Here is a 24196-nt window from a genome sequence, read left to right as displayed (position 1 = left end):
ATTCTGTCAAGTGGACAAGGAACACTGACCATCACAACTCCACCCCTTATCAACTTCACACCCCAACACGTCACTTTTAAAACACAGTATTCCACCTTCGGTCACCAAAGTCTTTAACCACTCCTATACTTCAAAGACAATTGCGAGCACCTCTAAAATAAAAACATGCGACACATTTCTTCCATACAATGGCAGAAAACAAACCACTCCATTCCATAAGAGACAAGTGGGGGCACAGCAAAGGTAAAATGAAACAAGACCGAAACTAGACAGGGAAAACAAAACCTTGCTATTCCAGAGCGTACAACGTAATTAACCGGGCTCCAAAGGGCTTGAGCAGCCCCACACCTCCAGAGAGTCTACCCGCGTGTCTTAGTCAGGGTTTCTATTGCTGTGATGGAACACCATGACCAAAAAGCAAGTTGGGGAGGAAAGGGTTTATTTGGCTTCACTTCCATATTGCTGTTTATTACCGAAGTCAGGGCAGGAACCTGGAGGCAGGAGCTGATGCAGAGGCCATGGAGGGGTGCTGCTTACTGGCTTGCTTCCCATAGATTGCTCAGAACCCAGGACCACTAGCCCTGGGATGGTACCACCCACCATGAGCTGGGCCCTTCCCCACTGATCACTAACCAAGAAAATGCCTTACAGATGGATCTCATGGAGACATTTCCTCAGCTGAGGCTCCTTCCTCTCTGATGACTCCAGCTTGGGCCAAGCTGACACACAAAACCAGCCAGTACACCATGGCATTCATCCCCTCTCTCCTGGGCTGACTCCATTTCTTGCCCACAGTTCTCTGATATTTAGGCTTCACGTACAGTTTGACCTCTCAAAGACTCCATCGGAACTCAAATCTTGCCACACTGTCTTGACTAAGCTGATCTCTAGGACCCACCCCATCCCTCATCTTCATCTTTCACATCCAGAACCAGTAGACCGTGGACAATGGTGCCAAGTTCTGCCACTAGCTCGGGATGGAGCCTAGCTCCCTTGGACCAGAACTGCATCGGGTTCTGTGTCCTGACCCTCAGGGAACACTCTCCTACCACCTTTGGCTTTTCTCCTCTAAATGAAGTTGAATCTTCACAAGATAAGCACCTATAGATGGATGGAGTTTTGCCCTCAGGACACATTTCCCGTCGTCCCGATGCAGTGGGGTGGGGGCAGGGCTTCCCTTCAGTGGAACTGACTTCTTTACCAATGGCAGCTGGTTCACAGCAGGGCCTTGGACGATCTCTCGTCTGGAAATTTCCTCTGCCAAACAAATTTGTTCATGAAGTGTAAATTCAACTTCACCCAGGTTCTCAGGACATAGGCGAAATGATGCCACATTCTTGGCCAAGCATCACCTGAATGGTTCCTATTCCCATTCCTCGTGGAGTCCTTTATCCCCTCTGAGACTTCAGGAGCCGAACCTCCACTGCCCAGGTTTCTCTCAGCATTCTTGTCTTCCAGGCTCCCATAAGAATGACCCGTAAAGTGCTGCTTCCAGCATTCTATGACTTTTCTAGCTCCAAATTCCAAATCCTTCCACATTCCAGCCACAAAACAGTTCCAAAGGCTCAAGGACCACATGGTCAGGTACATCACAAAAGCAGCCCCACTTCTCAGTATTGATTTCTGAGTTAATTTCCTTTCCTTAAGCTGCTGAGTTATCCTGACAAAAGCAACTTAAGAGAGAAAGGTTCTGTTCTGTCTCACAATCCTAGGTTACATCCATCATATCAGGGAAGTTGCAGCAGGGGCCTGAGGCAGCTGGTCACAGAGCATCCTCAGTCAAAAAGCGGAGAGGAACAAATCTAACTTTAGTGTTCTTTTTGCTATTTTATACAATCCAGGATTCCCACCAGGGAATGGCGCCACCCACAGAGGGTGAGTCTTCCTACCTCAATTAACTCAATCAAGACAATCCTCATAGGCATGTCCAGAAGCCCTTTTCCCAGGCGATTCCAGATTCTGTCAAGCTGACAACACTAACCATGTCAACACTCCCACAAAAACTCTATTTGCAAATAGAGCCATATTCTAAAGTCCCAGGTGTACACGAGTTTTTTCAGGGCCACCATCCAACATTCTACAGTATCTTAGACCACCCCAACTCTTGATTGCTCCTTCAAAAATCCAAAAACAAACAACGAAAAAACAATGCCTGCCTGCCGCAATGGAGTCACTACCATCATTTGATGAACAAAGATTGCAAACATTGCTTTCAGATTGGCTTTAGACCTTAAAATATAACGAAAAATTCCTCATCTAGACTCTTAGAGCTTTGCTGTGTGCTTAACAATGCTCAGGACAGACTTAAATGGTAGAAGCAGTAATATGGGTTGCCATGTTTCTTATCTCTTGCTTGGGTAATCAATCAGTTGTCAAAACTGAACAACTGCCTGAGACAGCTGTGCACACACACACACACACACACACACACACACACACACACACAAATTTCATTCATGCGGCTGGAGCAGGGGGATCATGAGTTACAAGCTAACAAGGGCGACATGGTGAGGCTGTCTCAAGACAAGACCCACTGCCCCCGTCACAGCAGAAAGCAGACAAGCGCTAAGTGGTGCTGAAGGCCTGCAGCTCCTTCTCCGCACACTTCACGGCACCCTTCAAAAGCGTCCGTTCAAGTGCTACTCAGGACAGTCCCAAAGCAGAAACCACCCAACGGAATCGTATTTGTCCATCAAAGAAGAGCAAAGTTTTGAAACCTGCTACCACAGGGATGAAAGCTTGACAGCTTTAAGCCACGTGAAGTGAGTCATGGACAGAAGGACACATATTGTCCAGTCCCACTTACACAGGGTTTGCAATACTAGAACAGAGAAGAGACGTTACTGGGGCCGGGATGTGGTAGTACTGGGCAGTGAATGAGCTCCAAGCAAGCGTGGGCTGGGATGACGGAAAGGTTCTGGCAATGGAGAGAAGTGATTATACAACATTGTGAATGGATCCAACACCACTGGACTGTGCATTTAAAAATGGGTAAATAGTAAATTGTATGTCATGTATAGTTTGTCACAACTATAATAATAATAATAAACAACTAATCGTACCTGGCCATGAGCCCAGCTATCAAGTCAGGACAGCATTCACTCAGTCTGACGATACAATGACTCAAGCCATATGTCACTGAGGTTGTAGGAAGTACTGAGGAGCCAGAACTCACTCACTTGTATAAGCAGGAGGGAAAAAACCACGACACCTCCAATTACCTCAACTCACTAGCAAGCAACTGCAGAAGGAAGATGAGGGACATGGAAAGAAACGGTCCTCTGTGTGATCACAAAGGGCCATGTCAGCAGGCCCCGGAAGCCTGTGTCTTTCCCAAGGACTCAGAGTTCTCATCTTCCTGCATTTGGATTGTCTTCCGCATCTGTTGCCCAGCAACCACCTGGTCATCCTGAACCTGGGTACCAACCTCGCATGACTCCAGTCATCACATACATCTATGACCAGCCTGTGTCCACACAAGAGACTGTAAAGGCATACTGTGTGCTTGGGGAGAGGGGTGTTGTTGACATTGTGGTGAGTCTGGGTGAGGTAGTGTCAGTTCAAGATGAGAATAGAAAGCCAAATGGGGAACCAGTGGAAAATGTAAAGGACAAGAGTCTTGGGAAGCACCTAAAAATGTGTGAGTGAGGGGAAGAAAAATGATGGGATGGTATGTCACAGAGAAAGTAAGTGCCCATCCGTGTGTGTGTGTGTGTGTGTGTGTGTGTGTGTGTGTGTGTGTGTGTTTGTGTGTGTGTGTGTATCTGTTGATAGAGAACAACTGAAGATATATGTATTAAGAAAGGAAAAAAACTGGTGAGAAGTGAGTAGAGTCTAATTGATGAGGATGCACCTCAGTGATAGGGCACATGCCTTAGGTTCAGTCTCCAATATGTATGCATGCATGTATGTACACATGTATGTACACACACATATGCATACACACACACACACACACACACACACACACACACACACACACACACAAAGCCAGCCTATACTCCTGTACTCAGAAAGCTGAGGCAGGAGGATGTTCTGCGAGTTCAAAACCAGCCCCCAACAAACAAAATCCAGAGTTGCTGAGCTGAAGGAAGTAATGAGGTTAGGAACACAGGCAGGGTGTTGGGCCTTGGAAGGAGGCAGACTCTGAGGAAGTGATGATGACTTAGCCCCTAAGTGTATTCTCATGAAAGCCACCGGGAAGCTGCTCAGTCCCCAGGACCAATCATTATGAAGCAGATCAGGCATGCAAAATAAAAATTAAGTGCCATGACAATAACAAAGAGCCACAGAAAAACCTAAGACAGTGGGGTTATTTAGGGAATGTTTGTGGGTTCGGAAGAGAAACAAATTCTTGTTGGATTTCCCGGAAAGCAAGAGGCCAGGTCACCCAGAATGAAGGCAGTGTGGAAGTGGATGAAAAGGCTTTGAACTTCCGGTAAGGAGTCAAGATCAGTAAAATCACACGTCACTGTAACTGAAAAGCTCCATCCCTCTGATCTACGTGTCTGGTTGTTTGTTTTATTTTGCTTGTTTTTAATGCCATAATGTTTTTTTGAATTTACTTTCAGTTGACAACTGTAGATATGTATGGGAGACAGTACAATTTTTAGTTTGTATACCACTGACACCCCTTTGCCCTAACAAATGACAGTGGCCGGTTGAGGACCCAGAACACAACCTGTAATACTGCAGTGACCATGAAGACAGCTGGAGCCTGAGAGGTGTCCCTGGGTCTGCCAACCTGGGGCTCCGGGGCAGTGTTCTAGGAAGGCTGCTGCTGAGTGCTGCCAGGCATGCTCATCAAGCCCACCCCAACACTAGGGTAGGTGAAAGGCGAGGGTGTGCAGCCAGTACTCTAGTTATGGTCCAGCCTATCACCCTCTGGTGGTTTGAGTAAGAATGGCCCCCACAGGCTCCTGTATTTGAATACTCAGCCCCAAATGTTGGAACTGTTTGGGAAAGATGAGGAGGTGTGGCCTTGTTGGAGGAGGTGTGTCACCAGGGGCAGGCTTTGAGTTTCAAAGGATGGAGATGTGAGCTCTCAGCTACTGCTCCAACGCCATGCCTGCTTGCCTGCTGCCATGCTCCCCGCCACAATGGTCATGGACTCTAACTCTCTGAAACTATAAGCTCCAAGCAAACTCTTCCATGAGTCGACTCGGTCACTGTGTCTTACCACAGCAGCAGAAAAGGAACAAAGACAGCCCTTTGAGGACACTCACTAAACTTTGCTTAGCTCTGTGGTGGAGCACAGGTGATCCACGTCTATCCTCAGCACAAACGGGAGTGGGGTTCCTAATGAAGCCAAAAAGGTTTATTGCTAAGAAAGTAGGCTTGCTTCCCAGCACCCACATGGCAGCTCACACCTGTCTGTAACTCCAGTTCCAAGAAATCCAGGGGATCTGATGCCCTTCTCTGGCCTCCATGGGTATCAGGCACACACGTGGTGCAGATATACAGGCAGGTAAAACACCCATGCATGTTAAATCAATCAATAAATAAAGTATTAAAGAAAGCAAACAAAAAACGGTACTGCTGGACTCTCTCTGTGCTATATCCAGGTCACACGTCTTTAGAGCTGAGATGGCCGCAATCCCATGCTGTGTGTGCAGAGCTGTGGCTAACAGCTATACGTGGGCTTTGGTTCTCACCGAACGACCAACGCTAGTCCTATAGTCAGCAGAGTTACCATGTGCCAAAAGAACAGCTATTTCTTTGTATCCCTCTGATCACCTGAAGAGAGCCTGTCTTCCATCTTTGTGTCCCCGCAAGGTCATGTCAGGAGGCAATGCCAACCCTAAAATTGTCCCTCACTCTTGTAAAAAATTAAAAGTAAAGCCAAAGGCTCAATAAAAAAAAAAAGCACACACACACACACACACACACACACACACACACACACCCATGTCATTGCTCCTGCTGTCACCCTTGAAAACAAGTTCCTACAGATCCACAGGGAGAGCTGGCTTAATTAGAAGTTTCACAGATTACATCAAATATTCTTTTCCAGATGGAGAGAGTGAGCAAAACATACATGGGTGCTTTCTCCCTGTGGTCCTAGATGCAAGCTTTCGAAAGACAGTAAAGAATTTTTTTTTTTTCATTTAAACAGTAAAAACGCAGAATAACAGCTTCAGGTTGCAATCAGTGGTTTGAGTCCCAATGGCATACATCTAGGGAGACTTGGCCGTGACAGTTCTAAGCAGAAGCTTTTGACTGAAAACCGCTGGCAAGATGGAACTGTGACGCTTAATCCTGACTCCAGAACAAACAGTCCAAGTGAACCAGAGCTGGCTGCCCACTGCGCTGGTGGACAGCTTTTCTCTCGCCAGCATGGGTTAAGGGAACAGGAGAACTCTATCCAGGGCACATGGACATTAGAGCAGGAGCCGTGTGGCCGGGACAGCAGAGGATCTGTGTGTAGTGAGGAAAGTCAGCAGACTAAGAGAGCAAGAACAAGGAAGCCGTGGAAAGTTCTGGAAAGCAACACAGAGGGAAATACATCCAATGTCACTCAGTGTCCGATGCCATGAACGCAGGAAGCTCCAAAGGACTCACCCATGGCTTTGCCCCACCGACTTCCCAAGAGGAACATCTGTAAACTCACAGGCAGCCTAAATCCAGTAGGGGACTCAGACATTTCATTCATCTCTGGCACCCTCATCAAACACCAGCAAGATTCCCGTCTCTCGGGAAAGGTGAGCGCATGTTTGCGATAGTTCTTTACAGTAATCTCCCTTCGGCTTCATAAATAAAGGGTCTAGTAAAGAAAACATGTGAACACTGTCCAGAGAATGAGCAGAAAGCTAGGATGGGAGACGGTATTTGTAAATCATCTACCCAATGATTGGCATCTAGATACACAAAGACATTCTATAACTCAACAGCAGAGAAACACAGCAGAAGCAGAAAGAAGAAGAAAAGAAGATAAAACAAGGAGGGAGAAAGGGAGGGAGGGGGAGGGAGGGAAAAGAGGGAGACGGAGGGAAGGGGAGGGAAGGAAGGAAAGAAAGAAAGTAGGAAGGTAGGAAGGAAGGAAGGACAGGAGGGAGGGAGGAAGGGAAAGAGGAAGGAAAACCTAATCCAAAAAAATGAGCCAAGGATTTAACAGACATTTCTCCAAACAGGATACACTAACTGCAATAACCACATAAAGGGATACTCAAGGTCATTAGACTTATGGATGTACAAATCAAAAGCAAAATGAGATTGCAGCTCACATGCATTAGGATGGCAAAAGATGTCAAAAGACAGGAAATAAGTTCTGGAGAAGATGTGGAGAAACTAGGATCCTTGGGCATTGCTAGCAGGGATATAGAATGATGCAGCTACCATGAGAGTTAGCTTGGAAAGTTCTCAGAGTCAAATACAGAACTGCCATGTGGCCCAGCTCCATGGCACCATTATTCACAGTGGCCAAACAGTCACCATGGAATAAATGCATATTTTTGAAGAGATAAATGGAGTTCTCATCTGTTATATACATTCAATAGTATCAATATGCACGGACAAGAAGGAAAACCTGATACTTACTACAACATGGACAAACCCCCAAAAGATGTGAAATTAATAAATGAAGCCCCCAAAGGCAAATATTATACAATCCCATTGATATGAAATATCCAGAATAGCCGGGCAATGGTGGTGGTGGTGCATACCTTTAATCCCAACACTTGGGAGGCAGAGGCAGATCTCTCTGAGTTCAAGGCCAGCCTGGTCTACAGAGTGAGTTCTAGGACAGCCAGAGCTACACAGATAGATCCTGTCAAGAAAGAAGAAAGAAAGAAAGAAAGAAAGAAAGAAAGAAAGAAAGAAAGAAAGAAAGAAAGAAAGAAAGAAAGAGGAAGAAAGAAAGAGGAAGGAGAAAGAAGAAAGAAAGACAAAGAAAGAAAGAAAGAAAGAAAGAAAGAAGAAAGAAGGAAGAGAAAGAAAGAAAGAAAGAAAGAAAGAAAGAAAGAAAGAAAGAAGAAAGAAGGAAGGAAGGAAGAAAGAAAGAAAGAAAGAAAGAGAGAAAGAAGAAAGAAAGAAAAAGAAAGGAAGGGAGGGAGGGAGGGAGGAAGGGAGGACGAGCGAGCCAGAATAGGCAAAGATCTAGGGATGGTCCAGCTACCCTAGGGGTACCACACAGTTGCAGTAAAAAGAAGAGAAACCCTGCCTCCAACTAAGTGGAAGGAGAGAGCTGACTCCCGAAAGTGTCCTCTTCATGAACGTGCCACCTGCCCCCACAACGTCTAGACCTGGAACATGGTGACAGGTGTTTCCGATTTTTAATATTCTGAATGTACCAAATGCCAATAGGGCACCTGTTTAAAGCTGCTTGAATGGCATTCTGTTAAAACATTTCACCACAATGTGAATTATTTTTGAATATTTGAAGAAAAGAAACCAGAATACTGGACGTCCAAACGGGATAAGCAGACCATCTCCCAGCACAACCTGTTAGTGAGATGTCTAAAAAGAACTACCTTTATCACTCCCCTCCCTCTTCCTGCCTTTTCCTCTGGATTTTCTAGTTTCGTACAAACTAACTAGACGTTCTGAGGAAGACAGATGCATGCAAAAACAATGACGAGAAGTTGACTTTAAAAATATAAATCACAGTCTAACGGGGCCTGGCAGAACGAGGTAGTGTGGAGTGGGGACTAGAAACAACAGCAGCAGAGCCAAAGACCCAGAAGGTTCCCATCTTCAGCAGAAGCAGCAGAAGGACATTTGCAAGCCCTAAACGTGTAAGCCACTCAGGTGCCTTGTGGCACTCTAAAGGATCAGGGGAGTAAAATAATTCCCACGGGGCTGGCTTCACTGGCTGTGAAGTTCTATCCAAGGAAAGAAAGCAGCAGAGTCTGGCTTCCATGCCAGTCAAGGTCAGGGGTCACATCTTGGACTGTCTCTGCACACAGTCTTCCCAATAGTGCACACAGTCTTCCCAAAGGTGCACCAGCTTCCCAACAGTGCATCAGTTTCCCAACAGTGCAGGTGGATGGGAAATCTACTTAAAACTGGACCATCTGTCATGGGAAATGTAGTTCACCCAACCTAATATCTCCCACCAAAAAGTAGCCATTGTGTCCAGCAGCAGTGATGCACGCCTTTAATCCCAGCACTAGGGAGGCAGAGGCACATGGATCTCTGAGGTCGAGGCCAGCCTGGTCTACAGAGCAAGTTCCAGGACAGCCGGGGCTACACAGAGAAACCCTGTCTCAAAAAATCAAACCAAACCGAAAACCGACAACAAAACACCTAGCCATTGCTTTTGTTGTTGTGTTTTGTTTGGAGATTTGGGCACCGAGGCTTGAACCCAGGACCTCAAGCCTCCTAAGCGTGCACTCTACCTCTGGGCTATGGTCCCAGCACCAGAACAAGCCACCCAAAAGCAAACCCTTGTACTTCAGCTCAACTCTTTGACATCCCAACGACAACAGTGCTAAAGACAAATGTTTGTACTTCATCTTCTCATTTGATTTGAGAAGAATCAGCTGCAGCTAAATTAAGACCTCAGGCTAGACCCTGCTTATTAATGATTCTTTTAAAAAAATCCATAATGACAGTGTAATGATTATAACCGTTAGAGCAGTCTCCAAAGATGTGTTCCAGTTGTAATTAAAACACGATTGTCCCAGGGCTCCCACTTCATTTTAATTTGTATTAAAATAACTTAGGCAGACTCTCTGATATATCGAACAACTACCTAAAATCCTAAGTGAGATGCTAAGTAAGTAAAAACTACTTAGCGTCTTCCCCTTTTGCAAGGCTTGAGGTGAATGACATCCAGGGATCACACTGACCAACCCAAATGCATTTCCCCCTGCCATGGCACAGAAGACAGCGATCTGTGTGTAGTGAGGCTATTTAAAACAAGGACCACTCAGACACTGCCCACCAGGGACCACATTGGTGGATCTAATCAAAATGGTAAGAACATTTCCTTAGGAATGGATTCTAATCAGTGTTGAAGAGGTTGAACTCCCGTGGCTTTTCACCTAATTAGACTTTGCTTTTCGGTTTGAAAGAGATTCCAAATATCCCCCTGGCTTCTTCTATTCCATTCAGTCCTCTCTGGGTTGTTCTATCTAGGAAGGGCAGAACACTCTAAGGCCCTCACTTTCTTTACAACAGGTGCCGTTCATGACCTGACAGCTTATTACAGACACAGGATAAATGCATCGCCTATTACCATTTATTACCCCTCTCTTCTAACAGAATATCACCACCACAGTGCAGGTCCCGTGTCCAAATGTGCACAACAGTGCTGGGTACAGAGAGCCTCAGTTAAAAACTGTGTCTGTGGATCAGCCAACTGGATAACTCTTGCCTCACTCACCCTTTCACTTCCACATGAGATCTTTGAGGCCCGTGGGCGTAAAGTGGCACGTCCAAGGTCATAAGACCAATGAAGTCAATGCTGGGCCCTAGGACTGGGCCTCTCTTCTCCCACCCATCCCTAGAAACGGGTGCGCTGTTGCTCAGTCTGATCATGGTGCTGTAGCAAAAGTTCACGGACTGAGCGACTTATAATAACTATAGTTATGACCGCTCTGGAGGCTGGAAGGATAAGATCGGGGGCTTGTAGGCTTGGTGTCCAGTAAGCGATGGCTTCCTGGTTTATATAAGCTGTATTCCCCAGCTTGGTTAGATAATAAATAAACTTATCTGGGGTCAGAGAACAGAACAGCCACTAGATATAGAGGCCAGAAAATGGTGGCACTCACGCCTTTAATCCTAGCCTTCTGGAGGCAGAGATCCGTCTGGATCTCTGTGAGTTCAAAGCCACACTGGAAACAGCCAGGAGTGGTAACAAGAGCCTTTAATCCCAGGAAGTGATGGCAGGAAGCAGAAAGGTATTTAAGGCGTGAGGACTAGGAACTAGAGCCTGGTTAAGCTTCTAGGCTTTTGAGCAGCAGTTCACCTGAGATTCATTCTGGATGAGGACTGAGAGGCTTCCGGTCTGAGGAAACAGGATCAGCTGAGGAACTGGCGAGGTGAGGTGGCTGTGGCTTGTTCTGCTTCTCTGATCTTCCAGCATTCACCCCAATACCCAGCTCCAGGTTTGTTTTTATTAATAAGGCCTTTTATGATTCGTGCTACCCCTGCCCAAATATCTCTTCCTCCATGAGCTTCCTCCTGTTCTTTCCTCATTCTACCCTCCTGCCCCAGAAACATTACTCCTTCCTCCAAGGTCTCACACCACTGTGACCTCGTAAGCTCCACCCTGTCTGTCTTCAGTGGCCAAGTGCGAGTTCTTTTCCTATTAACTATCGACTCCACAGTACCCAGAACAAACAGCTGGAACTGCAGGGTTGGAGGGGGATTCATGGGGGTGACCCTGCCATTCCATGTCCAACATGACTCCTGTTGCCAAATCAGATCCCACCATCCCAGTTGCCCACCAAAACAACCCAAAGGGGAAGATCTCCTACTTCTAGAAAGAGAATGTCATTAATCCTGGCTGCACATGACATCACTTAGCACATCATCAAACATCTACCAGGATGCATTGTTCATCAACAACATAAAATTGTGGGTCTTTTTCAGGTTAGAAACTATGACGAGGGGGCTGGAGAGATGGCTCAGTGGTTAAGAGCAATGACTGCTCTTCCAGAGAACCAGGGTTCAATCCCCAGCACCCATACGGCAGCTCACAACTGTGTGTAACTCAAGTTCCAGGGAACCTGGCACCCTTACACAGACATACATGCAGGCAAAACACCAGTGCACATAAAATAAAAATAAATCATTTAAAAAAATTATGACAAACATTGCAAGTTGAAGTCTACTGAGAGGGCGCCCAGCAGTGGCACTAAAGGAAGCTAGGAAACATCATAGAGCTGGCGCCAAACCGCGGTGAGGCAGGGTACCCTAGGTGAGTGTGGGCGTGAAGCTGGAGGCCCAACACACTCCCCTCCGCACTTCCATTTTGCCCCTTAGCCATTCATGGTGAGGCCAGGAACTTCAGCCTTCCCCCTCCTCCCCACCAGCTCCCCAGGCCCACAGCCTGCTCAGACTGGGCAGGCTAGAGCCCACCAATCAGAAAAGGGAAGATCCTACAAATCACCTCCGCCCTTCTCTTCTTCTTTGATAAATCTCTGAGTGTGCCCTGACATGTCCAAAGATGCCATAGCCAATCAAGTTTAAACTTATGTAACTGTTGCTTGCGTAGCCAATTGTGTTTGTTGGAGATGACCTAACTGTCCCTGGAATTCCCCTAGCTGGGCTTAAAAGGAGCCTGCGAGCTTCTCTTGGGGCCATCGCCATTTTATTGTGTGGCTGACCCCTGCATGCAGGAATTCTTCTCCTGAGAAATAAACGATCTTGCTTTTGCATGTGTAAGTGGTGGTTTTTCGTGGGGGTGATTCTGGGACCCTAACACCATGTCACATCCATGTAATCTATCCCCAAATTGTCTTTCTATTCATGCTACACTAGGGTGCCCAGCACATTTACAATTAGATGGATTTGGGCTAGAGGATGGAAATGGTACTTTTCACTAAACTTCATAACACAGGACACTGACACTCATTTTTCTTATCCCAGGGTAACCATGTGGAAAGTGCCACCCTGTTTTGTTCCTCTGTACCTAGAATCAACCAGAGCTATTTGGAACCAATAAAAAGCATAGAAAATAATAAGCTAGAAACATGCCCACATACCACCATTTGTGTAATCCTTTGTCTTCTTCCCAGTGCCCCTTTAAAAGGATCCATTTGTGAATATTAGCAGGTCTGGATTGTGAGTTTAAGTGAAGCATCAGAGTTCCCTAACAAAACCATTGTTCGATAGTTGTCCCTGGGAAGCTGATAACAAACTGATAGTCACTAGGAACTGAGCACATGCCAGAAAGAAATACTAGACTTGACGCCTCCTAACACAGACATCTTGAAGATATTAATCATTGCCACATTAGAGCCACCTAAACCCAAGGCACAGTTACTCTGTCCACAGTTGGCCCACGACTACTTACAAGAAATACATGTTGAAGCGCCCACTTGAATGAGCACCCTCTCTTTTATTTTTGTTATTGTGTCTATGTGTTTATGTGTGTGTAAGAAGGCCAGAAGTCATCACCAGGTGCCTTCTTCATCACTTGTCGCAACCTTATTGTATGAGGCAGGGTCTCTCACTGAACTTAGAGCTTGCCAGTTTGGCTCCATTGGCTGGCCAGGAAGTCCTAGGTTCCACCTCCCCAGCCTTGGGATTAAAGGCATAAATCATTGTGCCTGGCATTTTTACATGATGTTAGAGAACATGCTATGTACTTAAGCAATTGAGCCATCTCCTCAGCCCCTAATGTCTAATATTTTAATATGCTTTTCTCAGAATCAAGTAAAGCTACAGGACCTCTGACCCACTTCAGAAGGTAAAACGGTCTAAATAACATTATGAGCACACTGAAACCACCCCATCCTTGGGTGAGTGTGTATGTGTAGAAAAATCAGTACAGTGGAACTAGCATCATATCCATATGCAATGGCACAGGACAACTGCATGCATTAAACAGCCCACTGGTGGGTGTCCAGAGTCCCCACTTTCCTGAGTGTCCATCCTACTATCAGAAGTGTTCGGGGCAATGGAGAGCTCAATTACTCAGCCTCTAATCAGAGGGGTTGGTCTGGTCAGTGATGCCTAGCTGAAATACAACACAAGGCTATGTATATAGTTATAAATTTTCTAATGGACACACTAAAAACCATAGAGATAGCCAAAATCAAGACTAATTAATATTTTATTTAATCTATCACAGCTAAGGTGTTACTATTTCAATGTGTAATTAAGATTTTAAGATTATTAATGACATCTTTTTTACAGCCTTTCTCATCCCAGTAAACAAGCACATATTTTAGAAGCTGTCAGCACATCTCTTGGGACCTGTGAGGCCATATGCCACAGCACCAGTCTAATTAGCCTCGGCTATTTCTCTCTCAGTACTGCAAGATAGCCTAATAAAGAAGACAACAGATTTACAGACCAGGGTGCACTTAGAAATGCTATAAAGTCGTTCTCCTGAAAGTCTAAGCAAAAAACCAGGGTTTTCTGTCCATTGTAACACTGTTCTTTTTAATTCAGTAGCTGTGTAAACCAGTAAATTATTTGATCCAGTACTTTAACCCAGATCCCCACTCCCTCCACCACCATCCTACAAACCTCCAGGTATGTTAAGAACCCTGGAAACAATGTATAAGTGACTGCTGAATCAATAAGACATCTTAAAAAGTAGCAACAACAACAACAACAACAACAAAAACAAATAGTAAAATGAGAGTTCAATAGGAATGACCAAGAAAAACGTCTGATGGCCACGTTATCCTTCTCATACTAAAATGATAACGTGAAATAAAAACCTACACATGATTTGCAATGATTGCTCTAATTACTCAGCATCTACAGAGAGCGCCCCCCCCCCCAACACACACGCACCACATACGCTGTATTGTTTGCTAGTCCCTTTGTGATCAGAGATCTGCCTCCACCAGATGGCTGGTCTGGGATAGGAGTACAATAAGCAACTGCAGAACAAAGCAGAGCTAGCTGGTCTTCCCAGGAACTGAACCTATGACCCCGACCTCATTAACTCTAAAATAGACAGCTAACCCATCACAAACACAGACTGGCAGGTGCGTCGTAGTAAAGAAAGCCGGGAAACCCCCACTGTGTCCGTCCCTGGGACACCCAAAGAGAAGAAAGTCACTCGAGATGTATTATGTAAGAATTCCTCAGAACGAAAACGGACGCTTCCCTTGATTCATGTATCACGCGATGTGTTGTGTATTTGGGTGGTATTTGCACATGGTACCCCCACTATTACATATAATTTGTATGTTTTATGTATCAGTTTAAATTTTAAATAAAAATCTTGAGAATTTATTTCTTCAAAAAAAAAAAAAATGGAGGAGATCCTGAAACAGTGGTTCAGGGAAGCCTGGGTCACACCAGTGTCTAAGCAGCCCTGCTGGCCCTGTCACAGCATCCTTAAGGATCCTCACTGGAAACCTTAAACGGCTGTGACTATGGGGTTTGGTGTGGCAAGGTTTTGTCTTCTAACAGTGATCTCAGGATTATGGTGTTTTTTTCTTTTCCCTCAAATGAGGAAAACAACACAGGCTAACAATGACAAGTAGGAACTTTCACTGATAATGTACTGACTCCAGCTTTTCCTAGACTTAAATAATTACCAGGCAGCCCAGCTTCACCCCCAGCCTGTCCCTGGATCTCTCTTGGTGACGGCCAAACCCTCATTGGTGAGCACATGGAGCTGCTTGTTCCTCCCTGACCCAATCGGAACCTTTTGAAAAAGCTGGCCCTCTTTTCTGCTCTCTTGGATGAACTCCTCACAACTGCTACCCGCTTCTCACTCCTGCTCTCTGCCCCCTGACCCCGTGTCTAAGGAGCCACCGATTTCTAATGTCCTCAAGTGTTTGAGGGATGCAGTTTCTATGTTCTTTCCTCAGCCACTTCCCACTGAACACAGCACCAATCTGAGAAGCAAGTGAACTGAAATTTCCCCTTCGTTAACACAGACGCATCTGACAGCTTCTACAGATATAAGAAAGGGCTGCTGAGGATTCAAGCACTCATTTGGAAATACACTTCGCATCCCTGGTGCTTTTACGAACACGCACTTCGGAACTTTCTGGAATATAAAAGCTTACAGATATGGTATTGGTCTGTTTGGCTTCTTTAACATATGCAGTAATGTCACTTTACCATTGGCTAGCTATAAAACATCCCTTTGAGGCACCTTCTATTTTTATACTTATATTCTTTAAAAATCAAGTTCCACTTATGGATTAGGGGGTCTGCAACCTTGTACTTCTCGTGTGTGTGGAAATTATACATCTAAACTGCAAATACCCACACGTATATGCTTCAAAGTCATCAGTACAAGAAAATGCCCAAAAGGATTTAGTGTCTGTCTCTAAGAATTTTCACACCAAAAATAAAAAGGGTGAAATGTAACGACAGCCAAATCTATTGTCTCCCTAAACATACAAATTACAGCAGCTGTGACCACCCCATAGCTAAGCTTCTTCTTTGTTTTTGTTTTGTTTTTGAGACAGGGTTTCTCTGTGTAGTCATGGCTGTCCATGAACTTGCTTTGTAGACCAGGCTGGCTCCCAACATAGACATCTGCCTGCCTCTCAATTGCTGGAATCAATGGTATGTCCCACCATGTCTAGCAACTAAGTTTCTTAATTCTCACAATTCATTAGGGGTCAAGCATTAGAAAATAAAAGGAATAAATTAATAAAATAGGCATGAAACCTTCATTGGTGAGTGAACCATGCCAATGGGCCTGGACTACCACAATAACACACAGTTTCATTAGGGACAAAATCATTTTTATATAGCTTGGGAGCACTTGCTTGTTTTGTTTGGTTTGAGGCAGGCCTCCCTATGTAGCACAGGCTGCCCTTGAACTCCTGATCCTCTTGCCTTGGTCTCCTGAACACTAGGGTTACAGGCATGTCCAGCTTGCAAAGTGATTTTTCTCACAGCCAACCTCAGTACAAAACTGAAAGTTTAGCAATAAATACAACTGTATCTATATTCCATTATACTAATCTCAGAAGATGATGATGATGATTGACAAGCAGAAATACATAAATTTCCAAAACACATAAGTCATTACGATGCTTCTTCAAAGTACCACTATCTATACAAATTTTGGTTTTAAAATTGTCCACTTCGGGGCTGGAGAGACGGCTCCACAGTTAGCATCCTGTGCTATTCCTGCAGAGGACTCCAATTAGCTGCCAGCACCCAGCCTGGATGGCTCACAACCACCTGGAACCCAGTTCCAGAGCAACCAGTGCCTTTAGCCTCTGCAGGCACCTGCATTCACATGCATATACCCACATGGATACACATAAACATATACACAATTTAAAAATTAAAACAGAGTGCTAGAGAGACAACTCAGTGATTACAAATGCTTGCTGCTCTTCTAGAGGATCCAAGTTCAGTTCCCAACACCCACATAGGGTGGCTCACAACCATCTATAATTCCAACCCCTGAGGATAGAACCCTTCTTCTGGCCTCTATGGGCATCTGCATACACATGCACACACACAAACACACAAACACGCACGCACGCACACACACACACACACACACAGAGTTGAGCATGCTCACACATGCATATAAGCCTTTAAAAATTATAAATTTTGGCCAGGCAGTGGTGGTACACACCTTTAATCTCAGCATTCGGGAGGCAGAGCTAGGCAGATCTCTATGAATTCGAGGCCAGGTCTGCAGAGCGAGATCCAGGACAGGCACCAAAATGACACAGAGAAACCCTGTCTTAAAAAAATAAAAATTATGTTTTGATCAATTTAATTTAACAAACTGGTTAAGAGAAGGGTGGAGTGGCACATGCTTTTAATCTGAGAGGTAGAAGCAGGATGATCAAGGTTTCAGGGCCAGTCTCAGTTACATAGAGCTTTGGAGGCTAACCTGGGCTAAAGAGAATTTTTCTCAAAAAAGGTAACATTTTAATAAAGGGCCCCTTTTGTCAATCACCTCTCTCTCTCTCTCTCTCTCTCTCTCTCTCTCTCTCTCTCTCTCTCTCTCTCTCTCTCTCTCGTGAGATAGCGTCCCTCACTGGATCTGGAGTGCATCATCTGGGATAGACTGGCTAGTCAACAGCCCTTGGGATTCTCCCATTTCCACCCCTAGCACTGAGTGGAATGCCTACCACAGATGCCTGTTACCATGCCCGGCCTTTTATGTGGGTGATGGGGCATCACTTGGATCCCTATGCCCGCAGAGCAAACACTGTACCCATCACCTTCCCAGCTCCCTAACAATATTGTTAAGAATAGGAGAGTCCTAGAAACAAAATACATTAAAATTAATTCTAAAACATAAGAAATGTTGGTTTAAAAATTGAAATATATATATACTCGATATACTATCCATATATAATAGTTGGTGGCGGTTTCTTACATGGACTGTCTAAAATTAAATACTTTCACTGTCTTGTGATTTTGAGACCAATCAATACACTATAAAGTACCCTCTGTGGCTCTTAAGTCTTCATTTGTGCCTTAACAACAGCCGACATTCATTTGTAATGAGGTCTTTTTATAGTTACACAGCTATTTTGAGTCTCTTCTGAAGATATATTAAACCTTTGAGCGCTCAATAAAAATGACCAATTAATTGACTCTATCACAAAAACCTGAGAAGCTACTCCAAAAATATTTACATTCAAGACTAGCCAAGTCAAAATGAATTACTGGTCTCCTGTTCGAGCTCTCGTACTTATAAACGAAGTTAAAAATGGACTCCAAATGAGTCCTTTCAAAGGAAGCTATAAAACATGTGCTATATTAGGTATATTTTAAATGTTGCCACCCAAATTTATGGCTCTATTTAAGGTATGAAATATCTGCAGCAGTTACTGGGAAGGGACCCCAAAAGAGTAGGGGAGGTCAAGAGTAGGGACAAGCTTTGGGGTCCAGCAGGACTCAGTCTGAACCCCCACATCATTCCTCACAAACTTTGGGACCATGGGCAAGTTCATAAAAAGCTCACTGAGTCTTGATTTCAGTTATCAAATGGGAACACAGGCCGCCTGCCTTGAGGACTGAATTAGATAACACACACACACACACACACACACACACACACACACACACACACACACACACGGACTGCTTATCATGGGCCCTTGACCATGTGAAATACTCAAAAATGCCAATTACAAAAAAAGAAATGTTTAAGAAACACGTATGTGGGGGAATTGGGGGAGACTAGGCACCCTAAGACAAACTGGGCAAGCACTTTACCAGGTGACCCTCTAAGAATGTATTTTTATTTGTAATTTAATATTCAAATTTCCACTCAAGGAAAGATTTGAAGGAAAAGTGTAGAGGCAACCCCAGTTTTTTCCACGTGCACTTCACCCGATCATCTTTTCCATGAGTGCTTTCATAAGTACCAGAACCATTTACTGGATCTCAAGTAGCATCTTAAAAATTATATAGAAAACACATGTGGGAAGTCTAAACACTACTTCAAGAGTTTAAAAATGTACCATTGGTGCTGGACGTGGTGGTGTGTGCCAATAATTCCAGCAGGTGAAAGGCTGAGACAAGACTACACAGGAACTCTATCTCAAAAGTCCATAGACTGGGGACATGACTCAGACAGGATGCTTGCCGAGCATCTGCAGGGTCCTACACTCAATCTTCAAAAAGATATATATATATATATATATATATATATATATATATATATATATATATATATAACACAAACATACATAAACACAACACGCACTCAGTGTTTGTATTTCAGGGAATAACATATAATACACCTCTTAATTGAAAGCCACCCTTTTAGCTTCTAATAATGAGAATAAAAATAAGCTGTCCTTGAGTGTTTAGCTTGTGTATCTAATATTGTGCAAAGAGTGTGTGCCTATCATTTCATTTGATCCTCACAAAATCCCTCCAGGAAGAAGGAATCTCACAGAGGAGGAAACCAAAATTTTCAACTACTTGCCACAACCAAGGGCTTTTTACTAGGACAGCCAATTTCAAATTCAGGCCCCCAATTCAAAACCTTGACATGTTTACTTTTTTCCTTGTATAAAATTTATCCAGGACGTAGACTTTTCACAAGGCTTTAACTAGAGTGCTGTTGTCTGGGGGTGCTGCACGTCTCAGAGGAGGTTGTGATTCGGGGGCCAAAGCAGCAGGCATGCGATCCAGCTTCTGCCCCTGGCACAGGTGCCTTAGTGGCAAGAGTTGGCAAGTCATTTAATCCCGTTGTGTCTGGATGTCCTTACTTACAAATCGGAATGATAACATCCGCCCTGCCTCTGCCTAAGGAGACTGTGAAATAAGCATCTGTAACAAGTGAAATGTCCTGCTGTCCTGTCCAGCTATAGGAAAGCATACTGAGTCCTCCTGAAAGGCGCCATCCTTCATGAATATACATATCCACTATGATCGTAAAAGGCAGGCGCCAGGCTTTCATGAGCTACACGTGGAAATGCTTTTCAGTTCTTCGTACACAGTAGATCTTCGGCAAATGTTCATTAAAGGAAGCCAGCTGCACCTGCATGCATATTATATTCATTTGCACTGGTTTATTCTTTCCACCACTAACTATTGAATGCCTCTCCGTGTCATCTATGGACTGCGGCTCAGCATGGAGGCCCACCCCCCACCCCCACCCCACCACCCCACCCCCACGCCCGGCAATCCCAGCATTCCAGAGGTGGAAGCAGCAGGATCAGGAGTTCAAGGCCATTCTTGGCTACATAATAAGTTCAAAGCCAGCCAGAGCTAAATGAGACTGTCTCAAAAAGAAAAAAAGAAATATAGACTGCAAAAACGGACAGTTGGGACTGGGCAGATGTTGTAGCTGGTAAAGTGCCTGCAGAGCCAGCATGAGGACCTGAGTTGGGATCCTCAGTACACATGTAAAAGCCAGATGTGTTGAGACGTTGCCGGGGGAGGAGGGCATTGGCCTGCTAGTCCAGCCAAATTGATGAGTTTCAGGTTCAATTCAAGGAGAGACTCTGTCTCAAAATACAAGGTGGAGAATATCAAACCACGAGTCTCCACAGTGGGCACACACACACACACACACACACACACACACACACACAAGTAGTACACACATGTACAAACATACATAAAAATGGACAAAAAGTAATTGTTACAAAATTGTATAAAAAGCATAAAAATTCAGCTTTTTTCACCTAGCAGTAATAACTTACACGATTACAGTGCTTTGTGGTTTATGAAGAACTATATAATTTCATTTTTCATAGCATTCACCTAAGTCTATCATGTCAGCATCATTATCTTCCTGGCTCCAAATTCAGTGCTCTGCTTATACTGCAAAGTCTTGAAAGTTTCTCAGTTGTTACAGGTGACTCTAAACAGAAACTCTGGAGTCAAATTTAACTAACCAATGGTAAATATATATATGGTTTAATTGCAGAATTCTCCCCCACCCCACACATTTGTGAGTTAACATAATCCATAATGCAACCACGTAGGTAACCTATACAAGATACATTTCCAAATGTTTCTTTTTGAAACTGCCCTTGAATTTCTTTCTTCTTATAGGCAATCTGCTCTTGAAAAAAAAAAAAGAAAGAAAGAAAGAAAGAAAAGAGGAGAAAAGAAAAGCGAGCCAGGCTTCTCCCAAGTAATAAAGGCGGTGGCCGTGAAGGTGCCCTCTCTTTGTTGACTCTTTCAAAATTTCTCAACATTGATCATTGTAGTCAGATGCCCGAGTCACAAACAACGCCAAATGACCGTTAGCCATTTTATTATATAATTCAACAACTACTGTAGGTGATTTTTATGGGGGGGGGGGGGACACTGAATTAACTGACAACTTAATGAATTGCTCATTTGCCACAGGATATCTACTAAAACCTTTCACTAAAATTGCCTTATCCTTTGTATCCTAACCACTCCCCTTCCACCACTGCCGCCTCCCCACCACACACACACACACACACACACACACACACACACACACACACACCCCTACACCCAATGCCAGATCAGTTTCCCAGCCATTATTTGTAAAACCATATTAAAATTTCACAACACATGGTCACTGTTACTAGGTTTTCTCCCCCTCCCCCTCCCCTGAATCGGTGTCTTAAAATATACCTCCTCCCTTAAAATCCACAATTCAGAAAAGCATTGCGATGTCTCGCGTGTGAAAACATTTAACATAAAATTCAAATGTCTGCTCTTGGCTGATACTCCGGTTCTTTTAAAAAGCCATACCCCACCCACCGCATCCACCGGGTTAGAGGTCCAATCTTGCCACCACAGAGCTCTGCAAGAAAGGGCGGTTATAGCTGCGGGAAAACCATCGCGATGGGAGAAGATAAGGCGAGCCTGTTTCACGCCCTGACTGCCGGCGTGCGGTCCCCGACTCCAGCCCTGGGAGGGAAACCTTTGTTCGCCTCTGCCATCAAACTGGTGGCTCATCAGAACTGGGGCAACAAGAGTTTGTGCGCATCGGTTCGGCAGAGGTTAAACAAAGCGATGCAGCCTGGGGACCCGGCTGAGCCGGTCCGCGTCCCAGCTCCGGGCTGCCGAGGTCCGGCTCTGCGCGGGGGACCGGGGAACCGGACAAGGCGCGGGAAGGGGCGCGGGGCTGAGCGGGTCCCACGCTCTCGGCAAGTTCCCGGGGTGCAACCCGTCTGCAGATTCCTCGCGGGGACCCACGGGCGCGCAAGCTCCGCACAGGTCCGGAGGACAGGGGACCGCGCGGCGCGCGTGGGGTCGCCGCCCCAAGACCTCCCGCCGGCCGCCCGAGCCCACGCCCCGGGCAAGGTCGGAGTCTCGCACGGGCCCGGCCGGAGGGAGAAGCCACCAGCTGCCCATTGTCTGTTCCCGCGACCGAGGGGCGCTCACCTGCGCTTTCACCGGGCGCCACGGTGGAGGGAGGGATGACGGGCGACGCGCGTCCCGGGGACGTCCCAGCCCGCCGAGCCTCGGCTGCAGCGGCCCCAGCAGCAGCGCGGCCAGCTCTCAGGCGCCCGCGGCCTCCATTGCTCTCCCCGCCGCTGCCACCGCGCGGCACTGCGCGCCCAGCCCCGCGCGCCGTGGTCACATGCTCCGCCCGCGCCTCGCCTCGGCCGCTCGGACCCGCGCCCGCCCCGCCCGGGGACCGCTGCGCAGCCCGCCGAGCTCGGATGGCGCGCCTGGGACGGTTCCGCACCTCGGCTGACCGGAAACCAAGAGTTAGCCCAGGGCACCGGGCATGGCGTGCAGGAATGGCCAGACCGAGGGCTGAAGGCAAGGGTCGAGGCGCACCTTGCAAGGGGCAGGAAGCCAAGACCATCAGTCGCTACCCTCCTCGGGATGCCCATTAGGTCCCGGGGACTTGCATGAACCGGTGGTCACTAACTCAAGTGACCTAGACCGTAGAGAGGTTTCACCCGGCAGGGTGCAAAGTATCCGAATGGGTCAGGTACTCCTTGAGTCGCACGAGTGGAAAGATGTCTCTCCAGAGATAGAAAAGCTAGATTGCATTGCTGAATCTCTGCATCTGACCACAGTGACATTGGTCATTATTGTCCCCACTCACAATAAAATTAAATATTGAGTTTGATATCTTAGGGAGAATCATTATCTTTTCCTGATGTAGGCTAATCGGAAGCAGTGAAGACTTAACTTCATACTTTTTGCCATAGCTGTTTGAACCAAAGCCTTGGAAATCTGTTCTATCAGCCTTTTATTGCTATGAATACAAAGACACTAAAATTAATTTAGTCTTATTAAATATTAAACAAAGCAGAAATCTTCTGTGACAAAAGATGTAGAAAGCCAACCCTAACATATTCTCCATAAGGAATCAGAGGTCCCAGTGCCCAAGACAGTGTGTGTGACTTAGAAGAAACTGATATTGCAGGTTCTAGTTTGTGGAGGCTTATTAAACTGAGTTTTTCTGGATAATTTTTGGTTTTGCTTTTGGTGGTTTTGGCGTTTCAAGAAAGGGCTTCTCTGTGTAGCCCTGGGTGTCCTGGAACTCACTCTGTAGACCAGGCTGGCCTCAAACTCTGGGATCTGCCTGCCTCTGCCTCCTAAGTGCTGGGATTAAAGGCGTGTGCCAGCATAAGATTTGGGTGTGGATTTTTGAGAGCATAAGTGTTGTTTCACTGGTCAGGATTACACAAATCCTAAACCATGTCTGCTTTACTCCAAATAAAAACACTGACAAGGGGCTGGAGAGGCTAAGACCTCTGGCTGCTCTTCCAAAGGATCTGACACCCTCACACAGATATACACGCAGGCAAAACACCAATGTACATAAAACAATGATAATTTTTAAAAAGGAAAAAAAAGAAAAACGACAAGTTTTAGAAAGAATTGAGCAGGTTCCTTTTACTTTAGTTTGGTAGTACTAGAAATTTCTAGAAGCTCAAAATAAAATCTGGGCAGAACATGAAATTGGGGTCTTTTTCTTGATGCTTAGGCCAACTGCACAAGAACCACTCTGTAAAAATTCAAATTTGCATAAGTGTAGGTCTACCGACTTCATTTTATAAGACAAACATGGCAGCTTACACGCTATTAAATATCCCTGAGTTGATGCCCCTGTTAGAATGTTCTAGCGACAGACTTTATGTATCAGACCTCAACTCAGAAGCTAATAGGAAACCTTGACCGTCTTTTGAGCTATTTGCCTTGGCTTTTGACTATCATC

The sequence above is a fragment of the Peromyscus eremicus genome, chromosome 10 (genome assembly GCF_949786415.1).
Source record: "Peromyscus eremicus chromosome 10, PerEre_H2_v1, whole genome shotgun sequence".
Classification (NCBI taxonomy): domain Eukaryota; kingdom Metazoa; phylum Chordata; class Mammalia; order Rodentia; family Cricetidae; genus Peromyscus; species Peromyscus eremicus.
Note: the sequence above shows the minus strand (reverse complement) of the source record.